This window comes from Dromaius novaehollandiae, chromosome W (assembly GCF_036370855.1).
Source record: "Dromaius novaehollandiae isolate bDroNov1 chromosome W, bDroNov1.hap1, whole genome shotgun sequence".
Lineage (NCBI taxonomy): Eukaryota > Metazoa > Chordata > Aves > Casuariiformes > Dromaiidae > Dromaius > Dromaius novaehollandiae.
The window spans coordinates 22,129,170-22,136,084 of record NC_088130.1 but is presented as its reverse complement, the minus strand read 5'-3'; the positions used below and the strand labels follow the sequence as shown (position 1 = coordinate 22,136,084).

At 40.8% G+C, this 6,915-nt stretch overlaps 1 long non-coding RNA gene across 3 annotated transcripts in view; it reads right to left on the bottom strand.

Annotated features, from left to right (window-relative positions):
* Positions 1-1,268: 1,268 nt before the first annotated feature.
* LOC135324463 (uncharacterized) overlaps positions 1,269-6,915 on the bottom strand; it is a 32,688-nt gene continuing 27,041 nt past the window's right edge. For all 3 annotated transcript variants that reach the window (XR_010385850.1, XR_010385851.1, XR_010385849.1), the window contains exon 3: positions 1,269-3,800. This is a non-coding gene — a long non-coding RNA (uncharacterized LOC135324463). The remainder of the gene's footprint in view (positions 3,801-6,915) is intronic.

The following is a 6,915-nucleotide window of genomic DNA, read 5'->3' as shown; positions in this document are numbered from 1 at the left end:
ACTGGTCAACATCATCTTTCTGAGCCCAAGGATAATGCCCAACGCTCCTTGGTACCCAACAACAGAAAGTTTGACTCCCTGGCTAAAGCTGCCTTCCCGCTGTATGTAAGCTGGATGGCAGGAGGAGCGACTGTGTGTCGTACGGAGCCTTGCAGTGGAGAGGGAGAGGAGAAAGGAGGGAAGAAACAACTTCTCAGACACCCGCACTGGTCCAGCAGCTAGCAGTGGGGCTCCCTCTCCATTTCAGCCCCAAGGAAGCTGGCCTGGTTAGCTCGGCACTGAAGGATACTAGGTGCCACCAATAAAACCAGCCACTCCATTGTAGGTGGAGATGCAATTGCTTCTTAGACCATACTCAGTCTCAATGGGTTTAATCTGAACTGCATAAGCAGTTTTAAACCGTTTGCGTTGCACTGGGATGGGAAAGGAGGCCTCAACCAGGCGGTGATGGCACCATCTGAGGGGCAGGGACAGCTCAGGGGTAACTGATTGCAATGGTCAAGGCTCACCCAGCAGCTAGACTGAAGATTTTTGGAACAGAAAAAAATTATTGTGCTGAGAAACACATGAAAACTAGAAAAATATTAGCTTAAACATGAATATAGGTCAGGATCTGCAATAAAGGTGTCTGATCTGCAAATCAGAGTCAGGGGAACCACTGTCTTATCTCCCGCACAGATCTGTAGAGGTGGTTTTCCCAAGCCATAAATATTCTGAAGTTTTCAACAACAACAAAAGAAATCATCCCACACTGACACTTTTCAAACCTAATTTGTTGAAACTTCTCAAAGCTTTTTGCATCATTTGTGAAACTAGTCCTTTCCTGCTAAAAGTTTCAGTTCTGATTATATTGAATCTGACAAAAAAAATTACTGGAAAACTCTTAACCATCTGTATTTCTGCTCTGCCCTTAGTGAAAGGTTACATGGCATTAATAAGATGTGGCAGTGAATACCTAGAGTATTCCAACATCCTGGATCCAGATGTAATTATTGACACAGCACGTTACTGCATCCTCTGTCAAACTGTGAGAACTGTTTGCTTATCGCTAGAAACCACCCCACCCTCGAAAAAGGTACTTCAAAAATATTGCGTTCTAAATGGGAATTTAGCGTGTACGGATTCAAAACATTTTAAAATATTTATTATTAAAAAAACTATTAAAAATGCCGAAAACTCAATTCCAGCCAAGAGATAGGCAAAATATTCTGCTATCTGTCATTCTGTTCTTGTGCCAAAATTAAAAAAAAATGTAGACCACCCATGTAGCCAGTTACATTAATTAATATTTATTACGTGAGGTACTGCTAAACGGTATGTTACAACAGACATGAGCAAGCTCTTCCCCGAGCCCGAGCGAACTAAAAGCCATTTAACTGCCATTAGTATATCACAGAGCCTGAGCTAATAAGCCCTGCTGTGAAGCAGTGTATATTATTTTAGGAATGGTGCCATGTTAATGTGGCATGGCTTATATTGCCTAATAGTATAAAAGAACGAGGTTGTTTGTTCGCTAAAACCCATATAAACACAGCCATAATTATGGCAAAGGAATCAGGTTGCTTGGGCACCTTAGCTGTATATCTCCAAAATGAACATTTTCTGAAAGTATAGCCAGAGCCCCACCTAAGAGCAAGATGAATTATTGCGCATTTCTGTATAAAGTCATGACAGCTGGTACAACAGTAATTTAGAGTTAACCTAAATATAGACTAATTTCTTCAAAGATAACCTACATTATTTCATTCCTTTTTAATTAGTTAGGCAAGATGTTGGAACCTTTGAGAAAGTGAGACTGCAAAACAAGTTAATCAGATATTTTTCCCTCTATTGAAATAATTAAGACCAGAAAAAATTACCATAAATTCTACTTTGATAAAATGACATATTTTAAATTAAGATCGATTTGTAAATAATGGTTTTATATGTAAATTCTTGGAAAACATACTTTGTACCCAGAGAAATTGCTATGATTTTTCAACAGGTTTACACTTCAGAGGCTAATATCACTCGATGTGGAGGCTTGTCATATGTAAATACCCTTTGTATTTGTACTGGAATCAAGATACTGGATGATACAGATCTTCAAAATCTTGTATCAGGTTATTGAAGACTGCCTTATTCTGTACCTACAAATAATGGATGCAAGAACATGACAAAAAACAGCGGCAGAGGGAGATTATTACAATATCTGCAATTAATATTTGGCAAAATAATTAGAAGATGCTTTTGTAGTTTCCTGCATATGTCATAAATGAAAACTCAGCCAAAATAGTTTGTCTTAGCAGTCTGAGAAAAACGGACTAGTCCCAGTGCAAAGTAGACAAAAACTAGTTTATTGATTAGGGGTGAGTGGGAAACGCACCCAAAGTAAACCTACAGTCCCTAGAGCATCCCTGAAGGCTACCAATCTTATTTCCTAATGATAATTTTCCTAGGAAACAGAGGTGATTTTGCACTTTTTTTTCCTAGACATGGTAATCTAGCAGCGCTGTATAATGCTCAGTGAGCCTGAGTTCAGGTAGTGAAATTTGGATTTGGGTATATAACCACTTGCCCCCGTCCAACTGGAAAACTGTCTGGGCAATGAAGCACCTTTAGAAAAAGCATGTGGAGTCATTCATATTTAGCACTATCAAATTGTATTTTGGCATCAATCAAGTACAACTGTCATATTTAATAGAAAACTGGATAAAGCGAGCCTGCACTATTGAAAAGTAATGCCAGATGAAATGAAGATTTGTAGAAGTACAAAGAAACAGAAGAGGCCAAACAAAATAATTGATGTCATACAGGAGCTGAAGGACTTCCCCATACCGAAAAGAGACTGCATTTTCTCACAGGGGAAAACAATAGTAGCAGCTTACAGCAGGCTCCCTCAAATTTGGCAGACAGCAGCTGAGGAGGGTTAGGTCATACCACGCCAGCATCCTGCCAGGAGAAAGAGAAGGGGCAATGTGAGCCTGTCATTTTGCATGAGGAGGTCTTAAACAACAGTGACAGCGAGTTGAGACTAGTGAGGGCACGGCCCTACCACAGCGCACAGGTCCCTTAGGGATCCCCAGCCAAAGCAGTACTGGTCCCAGATGGGGAAGCCATGGATCTGTGCCACTACGTAAGACCCATCACAGATATACCAAAAGTATCTCAGGCACTTCATGCAGCACTTCCCTTTCAAACACTTTACCTTACAGTGCATAACATGCCATGTTATTTGTGTGTCTGAGAGTCTGAAAGTCATAAGCACAATGTAACCGCAGAGCTGTGCCCATAAGAACCCTTATAAACTGAGGAAAATGTTTTTCCTCAGAACAGTAGTTTCCCTACAGCTGTTAGCAGTGACCTTGAATATTGCATTTATTTTTATTGCTTCTTAGACCCTGGATGTTCCATACGTTCAGAAAGACATGTTTGGTTTTGTGCCCCATAAAAATCTGACTTTCAAAAATTCAACTTCACTACTATTGGGTTTTGCTAGTGCTCTCTCTAGGACAGCCTGGACCATTGGTTTGTTCTGCTTCTGTGCTCCTCTCCCCCGGCAGCTGGGGAACCATGATATGTGCTCGTGTCTCCTTCCTCATGAGACATGGCCATTTCCAGAGCAAGAGCTTCTTCATTAAGAAAGTTCATTTTCTGGCCTCTCAGTATCCAGTTGTCTTCTCAGTTGTTTCCACTCCATGTGGCTCTTTTATGAGATGTAACTAGGTTATGAATACTGCAGGAATTATGTTTTCACTTGCTGCAATCGTGATAAGCATCTATGTTGTGTGTTCCTCTTGATGGTCCTGTAGAAACTTTTTCTTAAAAAAAAGAACAAAAAAAAAAACAGCTTGACAAAAGCCTTATGAGACAAACAAATCATTATTAAAAAGCAAGGAAACTTTTTATAGGTATAACATAGTATGTTTTCCTCAGGAATAATTGAATTCTTAAGAGCATGCGTTTTAAACTTTGAGTGTTCTTGCTTTCCACATGTCACATGACATTGTTGCTGCTCTGCAGCTGGGTGAACACAAATCCTCAAATTTGGGGAAAAAAAAAAGCTTGAAGACCCACCCAAGGGTTTGACTTTCTCAGAAAGATAAAATTCGGGAATTTTAAAAAGGTGTAAGAGCTAATCACGATTGGACTGATTTTTGTTCAGGATCATGTAGGCTTTGCCTAAAGCATTGTTCTTAAAAAAGTAATAGAGCTACTGTCATATTTAATTCCAGTTAAAGCTAATTTTCTCTAGCCAGACTTGCATAAAAGGGAAACACATGTACGCTTTGTCCGACTCCTGAACAATACAGCCACCTTTGTCTAGTTTATTTAATTGCTTCCCTGCCAGGGACTGGGGGAAGTCTGTCTCTTTTCTAAATGGGTGTCCCATGCCATTCAGAATATACCAAATGTTTTGAGTTTACTGATCTGTGAATGGCTGTCCAACCCACAGCTATTGCCACTAAAGAGTTACATGTGCTGTCTCCGCGGTGGCAGGCTCAATCTGCAGCCTGTTTAAAATTTGAGTGTCTACCAAAGGCTGCTTGTAATAGACTCCTCATGCACGTTTGTGCTACTAAACATCAGTCTCCTCCTCGCGTTAAGCTCAAATAAAGAGCCGTAAGTGTTGCTAGTGCTCATTTGTTTTTAAGTGGGAGGACATCTCACAGAAAATCCCAGCTCTGGTTTTGCAGAAAGTGTGAAGAGGGTAAGACCAGCTGAGACTGGATATAATGCAGGGCAGATTCTGAGATATCTCCAAAAAGCTGGGGAATGGGTGGATACATAAGCACAGAGAGAAGGCTGATGCGAAAGACAACAGAAGGTGATTAGAGAGGGACAAAGCCATGGGAGGCCACGGGAGGGACTGTGTGCCACGCTGGTCAGCCCTTCCACCAACAAGGATGGGGCCAGCAGCCTCCGTTTCCTTCTTGTGGTGGTATCCCATAGCTCATTAGTGGCAGACAAGGAGGTCCGGCCTTCTTCCGGGAAGGTCCCTGAAGCCGTCTCCCACAAGGATTTGTGGACAGCTTGAACTAGGCTTAAGTTCACTCCGCTTGCAAGGGACGTGGGATTGCAAAGTGGCAACCTGAAGACCCAAATGCTGTGTGAGTGTAGAAAGCTTGAATTTGATGCTACTGAAAGAGAGATGCCCGTGGAGGCGTGTACCCCCTACAGATGATGTGAAGTTTAGCTTAAACAACAATCGAAAATGTAAAGAACTACTACGGCATTAATACACAAAGCAATACAATTATTGTGAAGATGCAGCAAGAGCTGTAAAATAAAAAATTGTTGTTAACTTCACTGGACTTGGGAATGGTCCCATAAACAAAAACCTACTGGCTGTTATTGCAAGTTAACACTTTTTGAATTTTAGGCTGATGGGCACGCTTACTTATTAACATGGGCTTGAAAGTCTTGAGGTTTATTATAGGGCTATGTATTTACATCCCCCATCGTTCTCCATACTCTTTGCAGCTCTAAATAATTACAGTCTACAGTTTCTTTACCCCAAACACCCACCAAATCATGTGCTTGCTTGCAACATGAAACAGTTCAGCACAATGAAACAGGTCAGTAGAACAAGATTTATCCTATGAATTTTTCTAAGAGGAGCATAAAGCAAAAGTGCAGATTTATTACCAAGGGAAATGGTTTGTGGTTTAGCGTGGCGTCCAGCATTGTAAGTGATAATTCTATTTTGTTTTGCAGTAGAGCAGAAATAAAATGTTTAGCATATAGTAAATGTTGAAATGGATGTATTGGGCTATGCTGATGTTTAGTTTCACTCACGTCAGAAAAATTAGATTAGCTTGTCCAGTAAATCTTACTAACCAGTAAAGCAACAAAATGACTGTTAATCATTTCCATTTTATACATGCATCTTGTAAAAAGTTTATATATGTTTGAATTAACCTTAAATGTATTTTTTTCTTTCCAAAACAGCATCTTTTATGTGTTTTTTCAGTTCCAAAAGAAGAAAGCAGAGTTTTGCAACAGGGCTTCTCTTTTTCTGTTTTTGAACATGTCTTCATACTCTTATGGTCTGCCTGGCTGCTAAGAATGAGGTAGTCCTGGTTTTTGGCAGGCATGGATAGGAGCACAACTATCTAGAAATCCTGTACACAAATATCTGTACATATGGAGACCTTTTCAATATATGCACCAAGTTTTTACTATCCACGCTGTCCCTTCACCATAGTTTCATTCTTCCAGTGCCATACCTTAATACAGGTTCCCTTCATACTCCCACCCCCTTATAGCTGTGTTTGAGTAATAAGGAGCTGAGGAAGGCAGGACAGGAGATGGGACATGACATGACCTGGGTGGGGAGAATGGCTGTGAGGGAATGATTTTTGGGTTAAGGGAAGCTGTGAGATAGAAACAGTCTTGTGCAGCTGTAGGGCAATGGTGTGGAGAAGGGAAAAGGCTGGTGTGATGGGCCAGAGCCAGAAGAAAGTTGGAAGAGCTCAGGAACTGACAGGAGAGTACAGGTATTTGTATTGCACGCTTTCTGCAATATGCCAGTTGAGGCATTGCTCAATTTTAAAATTTCAGTGGGTGGTCACATCTTAACTGTTATGGGGACATTTGTGTTTTGTTGAGACTCTACTTGGCCAGAAGAATCTAAAGTCAAAGAAAGTAAGGCAAAGATGAATAACGGAGTCAAAGCTTTTGGTAGCATCTTCAAAAATCGGTGAATATTTCACCAGTATAACTATGTGGCAAATGATACGACCTACAGTTTGCTAGAATTACGGAATGAATTCAGGCAGTGAAGTCTGCAAGAGGACTGCTGTCCTACTTTGAGTTTCATCTCCATGCAGCCTGAAAGGCAGAATGACTAGGGCCCCTCCTTAGTTTTAGGACAGGAAAAGGCACTTCTGTCTAGGACAGGAAAACTGGAAGACATACCAGTCAAAGAAGCAT